The 14,515-nt window shown below is 40.5% G+C and overlaps 1 long non-coding RNA gene across 9 annotated transcripts in view; it reads right to left on the reverse strand.

Annotated features, from left to right (window-relative positions):
• The window catches only part of LOC134520540 (uncharacterized), an 89,131-nt gene that overhangs the window by 55,033 nt on the left and 19,583 nt on the right, over positions 1-14,515 (reverse strand). For all 9 annotated transcript variants that reach the window (XR_010072463.1, XR_010072460.1, XR_010072459.1 and 6 more), the window contains one exon: positions 7,665-7,802. This is a non-coding gene — a long non-coding RNA (uncharacterized LOC134520540). The remainder of the gene's footprint in view (positions 1-7,664; positions 7,803-14,515) is intronic.

Genomic DNA, 14,515 nt, shown 5'->3' on the forward strand with positions numbered 1-14,515 from the left:
TTTGACTGCCAGCCCAGGCAGGAAAAATGCACAGCAATGAAATATGTTCAGACACCACATTTGGGGGATTTCATTTCAGCCTCAGTTTCTTCCACTGTACTTTAGACTGGGTACTTTTGCCAGTCCATTCTGCTTTTTTTGAAAAATGAAAGACTAAAGAAATTCAGCCGCTTTTAAAAATAAACCTTGAAAGAAAGTTGCTAATTACGTTTGAATGGTTGGAAGAAAAATGCTCAAACCAACCTAATACTTCCTGTATTTGAATAATTTGGGTATGCAGGTGTATAATAGTATATAATAATTTAAATATTTTTTATCCGATGCTTTAAAATAGATATACGATTTGGCTATGATTCTTTAGTATTTACTTCAGAAAAATTCTGAGGTCATATTGTTTTTTATGAAAAAATAAATATCATATTCTCTCAGCCCAATAATTTTCCAGTTGTCAGCAGTTAATGCTGTCTTGCACTCAGATACTCAGTTTTCATTTAAAATGATCTCTCTCATATTTTACTCTTCTTTTCCTTAAACAGCTATTCCTCTTTTGCCAACAACACACCAAAAATTATTTCTATTTCCACTGCTAATACAGAAGTTTTACAAGCCAGGGAAGTTATGGGTGAGATGGGCAGCTGCTCGGGCTGATGCTGAGTACCTTTGAAAAATTCCCCCCATAAACATAACATTGACATCGTTACAGCATCATAAAATCACAGAGTCAAATCCTGTAAATATGAAAATACTCCAGTTACTCGTCTATCCGTGTCCAGAGTCAGTCACTTGTTGCTGTGCAGTTCTACGTTTCGATTACTGGAGCTCAGCCTTCCCAGCCGTGTTTCTCTCCCCTTCCCTGCAGAGTGGAAGAGTCTCGGGTTTTGAGAGGCAAACTCAACTCACCCTCCACCCAGTGACTTCACATACATTTTTTCCATATTTGACCAATTCCCTATTTCTCAATAACTGCCTGGCAGGCTTTTGCTCGGCGGCACTTGCGGGGCGGAGCAGGGCTTTCCCTGCTCCTCGGGCTCCCTGGCGAACAGCCCATCTGGCATCCATGTGACAGCATTTGCTATGTGGGATCTGGCAGAAAAGTGCCACATTACCAGTAGCAATCACGGCCATAAAGAGCACAACGACAGACAAAGAAATGACTTCCAGATTATTTTCTTTCTTTTTCCCTGAGGTGTGGAGAAAGTATATGTATAAAACATCACTTTGTTTTATTGCAACTCACAGCGGTGACAATAGAGCATGGGTCTGCAGAAATATGTTTTCTTTAAGCCACCCGTTCCTCTCCAAAGACTTAACACCGCAAGGTCTCACCTAACCTCGGCTCCCAGCTGCATCAATGAAGGTACTCGATGCATAACCCTTCGTAGCATATGATCTAAAGAGCAGGCAGAATACATTTGCTATAGCCAAGTTACCCCAGCTGAGAGCTGCTTGGGTTTAATATATACCCTTTAGGATTCTCTGCATTATGGGGGGAAGGGAGCTATATAAACAGACTTGAAAAAAAAAAAAAAAAACATTAAAAAAAAATGCATTGCTCACATTTTTTAAAAGTTGCCTCAGGCAGTTATAAGTTACATAAAGTTGCTCCTGTTCCTGTTGTAGTTACACCAAAGTTATCTAAGGTGACTAGCATAAAGCAACAACTCCAAACTTGGAAAATAAAGGTCCCTCAATGGGGCCTTTTCACATACACAAAATCAGATTGTAACTGACAGCCTGCAAACTAAGACATGACTTCGAAATTTCATTGTGATCATGAAGATCATTGTAAGATTTTTTTAAAAAAATACACAAAACATCTATACTTAAAATCAGACTAATTACTTGTAGATTAGCAGAGTCTGAAAGAAACTATTCTTGTTTCCAGTAGCTGCATTCATGGACTTCGTTTAGCCTGACACTTGTGTAATAATTTCTGAGTATTTATTCCCTACACTCATGACTTCTAGAAATCCTTCAAAATCTATCACATTAGAAGAAGATAAAATGAGAGGTATTCTGGGGAAAATTACTCCCTTTTCTTAGCATTCTTCTTCCCCCCACACACACATTCTCAATTTCCCACACACATTTTTAAGGCACCGCAATGCAAGTTTTCAGGAGCTAAATCTATGAGAGAAATCTAAAAGAAAGGATATTTTAAAATAATCAAGGCAAAAATAAAAACCGCCCCTAACTAAATACAACAGTTAAAAGTTGTACATCTTTTGTGTCTTTTATGAGAGAGAGGGGAATGATTAAAAATATATCAAGAGCCACGAATGCCATTTTACTGTCATTTCCTTTGATTAACCTTCACCTGACCTCAATCCCTAAGGCAATTTCAGTTTCTTTTTGTTCTTCCATTTAAATTCTTCAGTACACCAGGTGAGCACCTCTCCGTCAGTACAGAACATTCATGGGGAGCAGATTGGTTTTGGGGAGGATTTGACAGAAAATGTTTGCTGTGGAGAATCATTTGCAAAAAAAAAAAAACCTTAACAGGGACAGCAACAGGTCACATTTACTCCAATACTGGGATTTTTACAATTTTTTCTAGGTATTTTTCTAGGTATTAGCTAAAAGACAATTGAGCAAACCACACCAGTTCACCCAGACCAGGATGTCAGTGCTGCTGGCTGGTGCAGATTTACCAACGCCATCATCGTGGCAGTTCTCACCAACACCTCTGCTCTGCGTCTGAAACCATGTTGGCTTCCACATCAGTTACAAATGCAACTTGTCCACCGGAATGGGAAAAAAGCCAGCATGAATAAAAGCTTAACAAATAGGTTATAAACTCTTTGCAGAAGAAATGGATCCAGCGTTCAGCGTCTGCAGAGAAATCTTATAGCACAGTTCATTCTTCTTTTAAAACTTACTGTTTTTCTAAGAGTCTTACAGTCTTGGGGGTTGAGTAGAAGTCATGAAGTGCTGCATACTCTGACTGTTCTTTAAACTTTAAACTGTATAATGAAATAAGGAAAAGTTGGGAAAGGGCAAAAAGTATCTACAAAAATCATATAAGATATGTAAAATATGCCTGATGATGAAATGTTAAGGAAATCTGACCTGTTTAGTCCATCAGAGACTGACTTAAGGGATGAGTTAATCTTCGTCCATAAGAATTGATATGATGCGGATCCTTCTGGTAGCACATTTTTAATCTACCAGGAAAAGATATGCGATTCAACAGTCAAATTAAGCCTACAATCAAGATGCATAGTTTTAGCTCTTAGGAACCACCATGAGCCACTGTACGAGCTTACTTTGGGGTGAAGAGATACTTCATCACACATGGCCCTTATTGTCATACAAAAAAATATTCTATTACAGAAGCAGAAGCTATGGATTCAATGTAGGCTTTGCTTTTCATTGCTGTCAGTCAAATGTGTGATCTGATTGGATTCATACTATCTCAGTTTCTTATTATTCACCCTAGATGAAGTTTCAGGATTTAAAAAAAAAAAAAAGAGTTAAAAAATTGTCCTAAGCTGTGACATAAAGCATCAATATTTCTTGCAAACTGTCATCCAAAAAAGTTCAGTTTGGATCGACCGAAATTGATAGGCATGAATCATTTTGAAATGTTTTATTTCTTCTGGCCTTTTTAATTTTCATTTTCTTGCTATCTGTAGATTAAAAAAAAAATTGAGAATAAACACAAGCCTGTTGGGTTTCTAGATGCTAAAATCAACTACTGTGGCAATTTCCAAACTCTACCATTGTAAAAGAGGTCGGTGATTCAATAACTCCGATCCTCTCCTGTTAGCAATTTTATTCTCCCCAAACTGGCACTTCCTGACAACATGAAGAAGCTGCAACAGAAAAGTCCCGTTGATCTCAGTCATGATCCTTTTTTGATCTTCAATATTTAATAGTATTCACAAAACAATTAATATACACTCTTAAAATTCAGCTACCTTCAATTGCGTCTATGCAAGCTCTTCTTCCTTTTCATTTCTAAAGGACACATCCAGCGAGTGGTGCCAGCTCTGCACGTTCAATTGGGTTGTTTAATCTGTGACAGATTCTGCACAGAGTCTTCCATTACAACATCTCCACCGAGTTCCCTAGTAAAATGGCCAGCTCTTGAATGACAGATGTACTCACCTGATAGAGTGCAATACTTAAATGGAGGAACAAAAGGATCTGAAACTGCCTTAGGGAGGGAGGTCAGGTGAAGGTTAATCAAAGGAAATGACAGTTCGATGGTATGCACGGCCCTTGAGATTGCATATGTGTATTTTGTTGGGAAATATTTAACTGTTTTACCTCTATTTAGGAAGAAACCAAAATAAAGTGCACACGTGAAAAAAATGAAGCAGCAGCCATAGATGCCTCTTAGCCCAGTAGATCTCGCGTTGGCGGGATGTAACCTTGCCAGCTGAGAGGCAACGAAAACCAGAAAATGACAACTTTTCATGTGGTTTTACTATTACAAAACCTTTCAGTATGGTAAAATACAATAGAGTAGCTGGGGAGCCAGGGAAATTCAATAAAGCTCTCATTTACCTTGCTCCCATATTTATTCCCAATATTTAGTGGTCTTCTCTCAAAATGGGTGCGGAAATAAAAGAGGGAAAACTATAGCTGGAAAATACTGTAGAAGTCTACAGAAACTCTTTTGTGTCTTGTAGCATACTTGGTTTCAACATGTTCCTGCCTCATTTGCATTTTCTTTCCAACAGTTTTCACGCACTTGGATTTTTACTTTCAACAGCACTTTCAAAAACTGATTTTTAGCTTGCATGCATGTAGAAAGGGATTTTTAAACATACTCTCCTCAAACATTTAATCATAAAATTTATTCTAGTAGTTGTCCTCAATTAACTGGGGAATTAAACCTATACCACGTGACTTATCAATCAAAAATAAGTAACACACCCTGAATTCTGATTTCTAATTTTGATTAAAAAAAAAAAAAAGAACAACTAGTCAATAGAGCTCATGAAAAATTTTGACAACCATTTTTTTTATTCTTCCCACAGAATAAAAGGCAAAATTCTCTGAATGAATTATTAATTATGAGTTATTCATCCAGCTCTAGTAAAAACTAATCTGTTTCTTTTTTTAAGCATCAAAAAGGTCTTTCAAATATAAGTTGCAATAATGAAATATGGCAGCAGATCTTGAAATGTGCCCTTACCCAGTCGGCAGATACGTAAAAGGTTACAGTACCAGAGTTATTAATCCCCCATCACTCTGACAATTGATTTTGAACACAGTCTGTTGCAGTCTTTATAATGCAAGATCATAAATGTTCAAAACTAATTTATTGCTCTTTGTTCCACCTGGCAAAAATATACTGTCAAATTGAGTTGTGTTGATGCAAAGATGCAGATGAGTATTTAAGTCTTATTTTTATCCACATTTGTAGATTTGTTTGCAATACCCGTGTGTGGTTAGAAGCATTCACAAAGGAGCAAAGAAAGAGGAAGAGATTGTGCTGCCTTTAATCAGCGGGAAACACTTGCACAAATAGCAACAGGTATTTATTTTAAAATTAATGGGGAAGAGTCATTATTTTAATTTGTCAGTACTGGTATTTTTGGTTTGCGCTCTGTTCCCTGGTATCTGTCAGATTTTGAAATATACACATGTACTTGCTCTATATGCACATTGACACGCACACCAGTCAAGGATTCCCCACAAACCAATGAGGGATACGCAAAACCTTTCATCCTACATGGTTGGTTTCTTAATTAGTAATTTCGAAGCCCAAACCAATTCCGATCATACTGAAAATTCCTGAACTTGCCTTTTCTGCGTGTGGCAGCTGCCACCACTCCTGCCCACGCCAGGGAAGTACCAACCTCCAACGAGGGACAAACCAGCGAAGGAGGGGAGGAGGGCAAAAAGGGAGAAAAGGATCCGCTTTACACTGACGTAACACATTCAGTTGTAAAGATGAAGTGCTTTTTTGATGATCAGAAAGAATATATTACAAGGAAGTTTATTTTAAGAATAAGATCCTGTCCCATAGACCAAGCGTTCTATAATGAATGAATTAGAAGTTTTCTAAAGCCAACTACTGAAGCGGGGAACTGAAACACAAAAAATGGAGACAGGGAAGAAAAACAGAGGAGCGTTTCAACCTCAAAATATGCCTATCCAGAAGTCTCTGTTTTTCATATCTCTAAAGGATTTGTTCTCAGTAGAAAGAGGAACCTGTAAAATTACTTTTCTTTTCAAAATAATCACATAATACTTCTTTAATAACACTTTTCAATCTTACATATTTTACCGCCCAATAATATAAACTTCATCATTCCATTATCTAGGGGCAGAATCATTTAATTGTCCGGGCAAGTTTACTCCTTTTGAATTATTATTTTTACCACGATTATGAAGTAGGAGAGCTATCTGACTGCATGCCAGAACTGCTGCATTCATGACTTGTAGACATCTGTACGATATTGAAATTAATTTCCAGTATAAAACAGTTAACAGAATAACCCTAGATAAAGGCAAGTATAATATTAATTTCATTCTTTTTGTTGGCGATGTCGTAAAGTCCATTGCTCAAGTAAAGAGCACTTTTTCGAGCCAGATACAAATTAATTTTACCATTCTTCTTCAAATATGAATTTTAAAAGTCAACTAAAGGCTACAACAGCTTTGAAACATTTCAGTGATTGTTTTAATTACCTATCATACAGCTGTGAGAGACTGCAAAAGGGAGGGGTGGAGAGAGCAGGGAGAACAACACCTGGTGTATTAGCAATTGATTTTCTGATATAAAGAAGAAAAAAATAGCTTCCAAGCACTTGAACCAACAAAAAGCTCAGCAAAGTCAACACAGGGGGGTTTTTTTGTCAGTGCATTAATTTGGTATTTTTATTCTGGACTATGTGTTTTTATTCTGTCAGTAAGTACTTTCACTGTTAAATAAAACCACCGAATCTCCAAACATTAAATATATGAATTCTGACAGCTTTTAAACCTTGCCTTTCCACCCAAAGTTGATGCACACACTACAATAAGTTGCTAAAGGCACACATGGGGCACCTTTCTGGGGTCTCATTCTCTAGCAAAAAAGCTTGCTGCACTTTTACACGCAACTACACAAAAAGGCATATTTTTTGTCATTCCAGCCCTTAATAGAATTGGGATCGAGAGGCTACTAGGACTTCTGATGGCCTTTGACACCCTGGCTTCCAGCACCTCAGCAATCAGTCAGTGCTGGGGTAACAAAAGACCACTCAAATGTACGGTTGTCATCCCCACGCTACATCTGTTGGCCATGCTGTTAGGAAGTGTTGACCCCATCATTTCACCGTAAACACTGCCGAAATCAACAACAACAAAAACAGAAATGAAAAAGGAAACTGGATGTCAAAAGTCAGGTCAGCACATTTTATTTGCACATGTGTCAGTAAAGATAGAAGGAATCACTGAATTAAATTAAATCAAAGCAAACCTGCTAATTAAAACAGCTAAAATTATGTTTGTGAAGATGTGTGACTGGTTTCCTGCTTATCTGCAAATAAGCCTCCCCATAATATAAACATGTTTCTATCTCCACTTCATTTATAACAAGTCTTTAGGCAGATTGTAATTAGTATTTTGAGTTTCTAATAGAAGATCTATTGTGTTACTGGAGAAACATTTTTCCTGACCACCAGAATACTTATTATTGCAGCTTCACTCTCAAGGGTTCTCACCTGTTCTTCGCATGCTGGTCAAAGTCTTGCATCCAATTTGTCTGAATCCAATTGTTTGGGTATGTGTCTGAATACCATCATCTTCATAATGTTTTGCTTGCAGTTAACCACAAATGCGGGCATTGTATTCAGCTCCACCTACAAGCCAAACCAGAAATTATTACCAGTTTTACTTGGGTTTATTCTGTAGTTTGCTTTTTGTTCAACATTGAAAGAATGATCAAAATTATCATGCTAGGGAGTAGAAGAATGGGGTCAATAAAAAAAGTTTTGCACAAAAATAATACTATTTTTAAAAAATGAACTTTTTGTTTCTGTTTTACTTATTCCCAAGTTCACAATGCATAATTTTATACAAACCCAATTACATAGCTCACTGATTTACTGGCAAAGCCAGCCAGAAGAACTTATCTGGCTTTAGCTAATGTGTATGCCTATTTACAATCAAAACAAATCCATAGAAAACTGCAAAATGGCCACAAAGAAAAAAAAATCAAGTCAGAAATGCATCAGAAGTGATACAGTACGCAAGCTGAAAAAAATTCACCTTATATTCTGCTTTCACTGGATAACGGATAAACTGTGGTTACGAGTACGGATTCAGTCTTTCAGATCATGCACTATTTGTTTATTCCAGTATTTAACTTCAAGCACGTATGGAGTTTCATTGGCTTGGAAAGCATGCTGTTTTCTTTTTGCCCTTTTCATAATTTTTTTAAGGATTAGTTTGCAGAGTTAACGGATGCATGGACTGACTTCAACAGGATTACTCAGATGTTTGCAGTTACCCATGGGTTTGAGCAGGTTTTTTAGATTCAGGGCTCTCAGGCATCAGGCCACAGAGCTGCATGTGCATCACATTAACGAATGGCTACGCAAATGGAGTGTGATCTGATACTGCTATCTCGAACACGAAAATTGTAACCAGTAACACTGCAATAATATCTGTGTATTACTTATGCTGACAAATATATTTTTTGTTGTTGTTGAAACATTTCTGAAACATTAAAGAATGCCTTGAGAGAAGCACAGGCGTATATAGTTTTACATAGTTTGTATAAAGTGAAATTTCTAAGCCAAAAATATAAATGAAACATTTGTGATCTTTTTAATTGCACAACAATAATTTCAGATTATTCTTTTTTTTTTTTCCCCTGAAATGACCACTGGGCACAACTCTCAGTCAGAGACTTTGTTGGACATGGCCCAGAGTTCATTTACTCACTTACCTCAAAGCGAATGCCTCCTAAGAATACATCAAATTGCAAATACACTAAACCCCAAATTTTGCTGTAATTGCATGTGCCAGCATTAAGTCCTACATCAATAAGAAACCCCACTGATGTCAGCATGACTTGTGACAACACAAGGTTTCCCTCCCCCTCAGTACAGCTATAAAACTGGATCCTTAGTGAGTATATTTGAATTATGTGGATTATATATGATTAAACAGATTTGGATTAAATCACAGCAATGGGCTGTCTTATCAAGAACATACTGTCGGGACCACGTTGATGTACAGTAATCAAGGTGACCTTATAGACTTATTACAACTCTGATCAACTTCAGCAGATGAGGATTTTTTTTTTACTCTGCAAAGATCAGTCTGCAAGATGTAAGGAGTTAAAATGCTGCTTTCCTGATGAATAGTTTTCATGCCTTAAAATTATGATTCAGGCAACAAAGAGCAATTTTTCTTGCAGGGGAAGCCAATCTCAGCTAAACTCCTCGAGCTCTGTTTCATTCATCAGGATGGAAAATATGGCTGGCTGTGCCTTGTCCTAGCACGCAAGAAAATCCAAATCAAGGAGAACAACTTCTGAATAAAGAAATGCACCAAAATCCCACCCAATCCAAGTTTGCCTTTCATTATATCACTGCATTATCTTGCCTAATTTTTTAAATATGCTCTGAATATTGCTGTGAAACCTTACTTTTTTACTACTGTGGTTAGTCTCCATTTAACCAACAAATTCTTACATAAAAGTACAGTAGGGTTAACCATAAATGACCGGAAAAAAAATTTCTTCCTCGTCGGAGTAGCGAGGATACAGCTGAGAAAAGAATTTGGTGACACAATTCTACAATGACCTCCAGCTAACCAGAGCTAAACTGTTAACTCCAAAAGCTTCAGACAGTTCACAGGCTGCTGCTCCGGTAGAAAAGGGCTTTAACAGCTCGGGAGCGTGTGCCTTGTGGATGCTGATACACATCCTCATATTTAATACGGGTAACATTTGGCAACCATCGCCGCAGAGGTCATCCTGAGGGTAGGGAGGAAAAAGACCTAATGGAGAGAAAAAGGCAAAAAGAGACCCAGGCTGCCAAAGTCTGGGGGTTTGGCAAAGTAACAGAGATAAACTAATCAGCAGCACAGCTTTCCTGCACCGAGGCGTTCAGATTTCCACACAGAACCCTGTGCTTCTTGCCTTTGGATTAAGTAACCCAGAGGTTCCTGGATCCATATATAACGTGGAAGAGAAAGAGGGAGGAAAAAGGGAAAGTGACGGTAACAGGAATACTTTCCTCAAGTTTACTGCAAGTTATACATCAGCTCAAAAAGATTTTTTAGCCCAAGATACCACATAAAATTTTCAAAAGGCTTGCTGGGAGTGGGAAGCTGTTACATAATCTATTAACGCTTCCAACAGTTTGTGCTGCATTATGTCTCGCAGGGACACGTGTAGTAAACAAACAGCGTGCTCTGAACCTCTGGATTCACATCTGCACTGAAGGACCTGTGTTACGCAGCCAAGTTGTGGTGAAGCCACAGGTCTGGAAACTTCCTCCCCTTTAACATCCATCCTCTAAACCAGTCCCCCACCCCGTCCTCTCCTCCACGAAGGACATTTTTAGTAAGATTGCTGTGCAGCTAATTACATTACCATGGCATCCAAGTACCACACAGTCATGAGACCTACTTTTAACAGCCCTTGGGTTTGTAGAGAGGAGTTAACAGGGAAACATCCTTATGTTTGGAGAGCTGAGGCACAAGGTCAAGTCGTTTGCCCAACATCACTGCAGAAGATGCCCTGGGCAGGAAATTGCTCGGTGTGGAGCAGCTGCCAGAATGGACTAGGTGCCAAAGCAGCTGCATGGCCACCTACTTAACCAACCACTTTGCCTCAGAGCTGCTCGCAGGAGACAGTGCTGGGACTCCAAGAGGAAACCTTGAACAAATAGAGTGCAATACCTGCTCGCCACCTGCACCCTGCAGCCTCCAGCTACGCCATCAGCCCTTGCGGTAGCATCAGGCTGAACTAATGGCCCCAGGGCCTTGCCAGCTTCCCAGAGTCTATCCTTGTGGAATCATAGTGCCTTCTCCTGCAAAGGCAAATGGGATGTTTGGGCAGCCCACCCCCAGGCAGATCTCACCCTGCAGATGGCAGCCATGCAGACGCCCATGTCGAGCATCACAGACCGCGTGTCCATTTGCTCTACATCAAACCAGTTTCTGTGTCAAACATCAGGGAACCCGAGTTTTTGACAGGGCCAGCTTCAGCACTTCTCTTGTCCAGTCTCGGGGCTGGAGTTGCACTGTATGTTATTCAGATGATATTCCTTGACTATGAGATTCCTACACACGATGGCCTGAAATGAGCTGCCACTTGCATGGATTTCCCATGTGTCCTAACTCATGTGACCTTGCCTGAAACTTGCCTTGTCTGAGACAGCTACTCTGATCCCTTTCAGCTCTCCAAGAGCAGAGCTCAAACTTGAAGAGCTATTTTCTCCTTGTTATTCCTCCACGCAGAACAGAATTACTATTTCTAATTCCCCTCACTGAGTTCTCCCATCTATTTCCATTTGCTTTCTCAAACAGACTTTTTAGTCACATCTGTGCTATTGGAAGAGGTTGGCCATGACTTACTGCGGCCTGTTGTTTATTTGCCTATTTACTGCCATTAGGTCAGTTTAAACCTTGAAGAGTTGCGTGTTATCTTTGGTGTTGCCATCTCTCACTGCTCTGATGCTAAAATGTTTCTTCTTATATACTTACACAGCATTTTAAACAGATAATTATTAAAAAGTAACAACAAAACTTGGAGTGGAGGTGCTTAAACCCCAGTTGTGGAAAGCACACCCTGCCCGGTCCCACCTCCAGTCCCACCTCCAGCCCAACAAGCTTCATGATGGAAACAGGCTCAACCACTGCAGTTTGACAGGCTCTTAATTTATGCAATTAACATAAACTCACAGTACTGCTTTCTGAACCTGTCAGCCAGCTGAACTAAACCAACCAGCTGAATACTAAGATATATTCTGACACCGAACTATCTTACTGTATAAAGCTGAGGTCTGTTAAAATTGAGAGTGGACTTTAAATACCTAGGAGTGAAGGACTCTGGCCAAAGCTGTAACCCAGCAGAGACCTCACTTCTATGATAAAACTTGTTCAAATCTTTGCAAAAAAACCACGGACATCATGTTGTTCATCTGCTCTAGGTTACTTGACATGCCATATTTGCAGTAGCAGACAGATTAATTAATATAGATAACAGAATCAGTGGCATACAATCATAAAAGAGAGCTGAAACCAGAAAGGACTATGGGTTACCTATGGCACAGCAGTATTTTTTTAAGCTTGCAGTTTCAAGAGCATTTTTAGAGAAATAGCAATCAGACAGATAGTGCCATGGATAGTCAGTGGCGGAGACAGAGAGAGAGAGGGAAAGAAAACCTTACTCCTGACAATCAGCATCTACACTTCAAGCTGCAGAAAAAACAGCTGCCTAGCTGTTCGTTAGAGATGGGATTTGCCAAACACACTCCCTGATGCTCTGTTATCCAAGGTAGTACTATGTGTATTCACTCCTTCCACAGAGATGTAGTCGAAAAGCATTCATATTTAGTTCTCCCATCCCCCTAAATCTTCTCCACAAAGGACACCGCCACCACCAAAGCTCTGCAACAAGGATCGTTTATATATCTGACAACCTTTAAACCCCCAAAGAAAGGGAAAGGGAAGCGGTAAAGCTCTCTGAAGAGCTCTTTGGTGGAACAAGCAGAATTATGAGCAGCAGGAGAAATATGAGTAATTAAGACAACAGTATATCTATATCTTACAGCTGACAGAGTGAAGCTGCAAGTTCGCTCTAGGCAAGGTGTTAGCAGAGGAAAGAACTGAGCAGACTGTTTCTAATGTTCTTGTTGAAAAGCCAGCCCAGCAAAAAGGCTAAAGGGACAATTTCATTAAAAAAGAAGGAAGTAGGTTGGCTTAAGAAAGCAGTTAGATACAGACTTCTAACATTAAAGGAACAGGTCAACAGCTATCTGTAACAAGACAAGCAATCGTTTGGGGAGTCAGCCAACTCCTGCTGTTCTTAAAAGAAAGCGGTCTTAAATTATCTATCGGTGGATTATACAGAAAATTAAAGCTGCAGAACCACACTGCAGCACAAAACAAAGCGCTAGGGTGGATCGAGGCTGTAAGAGAGCAAAGGAGAGCAAGCCATGACTTTTTCCAATGGGCAGCCCAAAAGGGCGGCTGGTTTTGGGCAGCCAAGGTTCACCCAGAGCCAGTGGTGGCCAGGAGACGGCGTTCACTTCTGCCCATGATCCAACCAGCAGGTTCCCGCACCAGCTGCGGTGCCAGGACCCGAGCTGAGAGGGCTGTGCCACGGTAAAAGGCTGCACGGAGGGGCCGGATCTGCTGCCGCGCCGCAGCTCCTCCGACAAGTGCATAAACTGGATGTCAGTCCTTCCCCCGGCCCCGGCGCTCGGCATGCTCCAGCGACTCCCCAGCTGGCAGGACGGCCCTTTGCTGCTGCAGCACCGGCATGGTTTATAGCAGCCCCGAGGCTGTGTTTTCCATCCAGTGTATATAAGTGAATTAGTGGAAAATTTGAGCTTACACAAATCACGGAGCCAGCATGCAGTTTGTCATGGCCAGGGCAGCCTTTTCTCGGGGCTGGAGCCACAGTAAGGAGCTGCAGTGAAGAAACTGCGGGCTGCCTCCATGGTTGGTGCTTTACAGCTGGGTGCAGAGCTGGGAAGGGAAGTGCAGTTAGGTGAGAGGGGAAAAAAAAAAGACCAACAGCAGCTCCCATACCTACATAGATCGAATGTATGGCCGGCACAGTCACCTGGGGCTTGCAGCCAGAAAGATGGATGCATGGATATTCGGAAGGAGCAGCCTTCCTCCCTCGCCTCCCAGGCTCCATCTGTGTGAAGGAGTAGACGGGAATTACACAGAGTGCAATATTTGCGCTGGAGAAATGGCAGAGGGGTTGCTCCAAATTTACATTACTGTAAACAAGAGCAGCATTTGTCCAAATGATAAGAGCTCTAGCAAAGGCAGAGACAGAGGGCACCGAATGAGGGTCACCAGCTGCAACCGCCGTTGCCACCCAAGAAGAGGAGCTACATGTCTGCAGCAGGGGTGGAAGGATGGGGCACAGGGGAGGTGGGGGGATGCCAAAATCTCTCACTATACTTTTCAAGTGATTGCATCCGTACGCCTCTCACAACATCTCGTACAGCAGAGTTTCTAGGCGCGCTCTGGCCAAGTGTCCCAGCAGCTACCCGTTCCTGCTATGCTTTTCTTTATTTGCACCTACAAGTCCCAGCCCTTCTCAAGCATTTGTGTGGCCCTATCAACAACAGCAGCACTAATTTACCTGAAATACATGCTTTACATTGAAGAACAACACAGATATTTCCTATCTCTTTTTCCTTTCCTACTTTCTCAGCCAGGGCCACAGTGAGTCATGGATCATGCCATTCCTGACCACTCCATCACCTATTTGGTGCAGAAAGTCTGAAGCAAAGGGTTTTCTTGCTACAGACTATTCCCTGCCATTTTCTCTACTATAAAGAAATACATGTGCCTGTGTGAGGCGCCTGCATCG

This window comes from Chroicocephalus ridibundus, chromosome 9 (assembly GCF_963924245.1).
Source record: "Chroicocephalus ridibundus chromosome 9, bChrRid1.1, whole genome shotgun sequence".
In the NCBI taxonomy this organism is placed as follows: domain Eukaryota; kingdom Metazoa; phylum Chordata; class Aves; order Charadriiformes; family Laridae; genus Chroicocephalus; species Chroicocephalus ridibundus.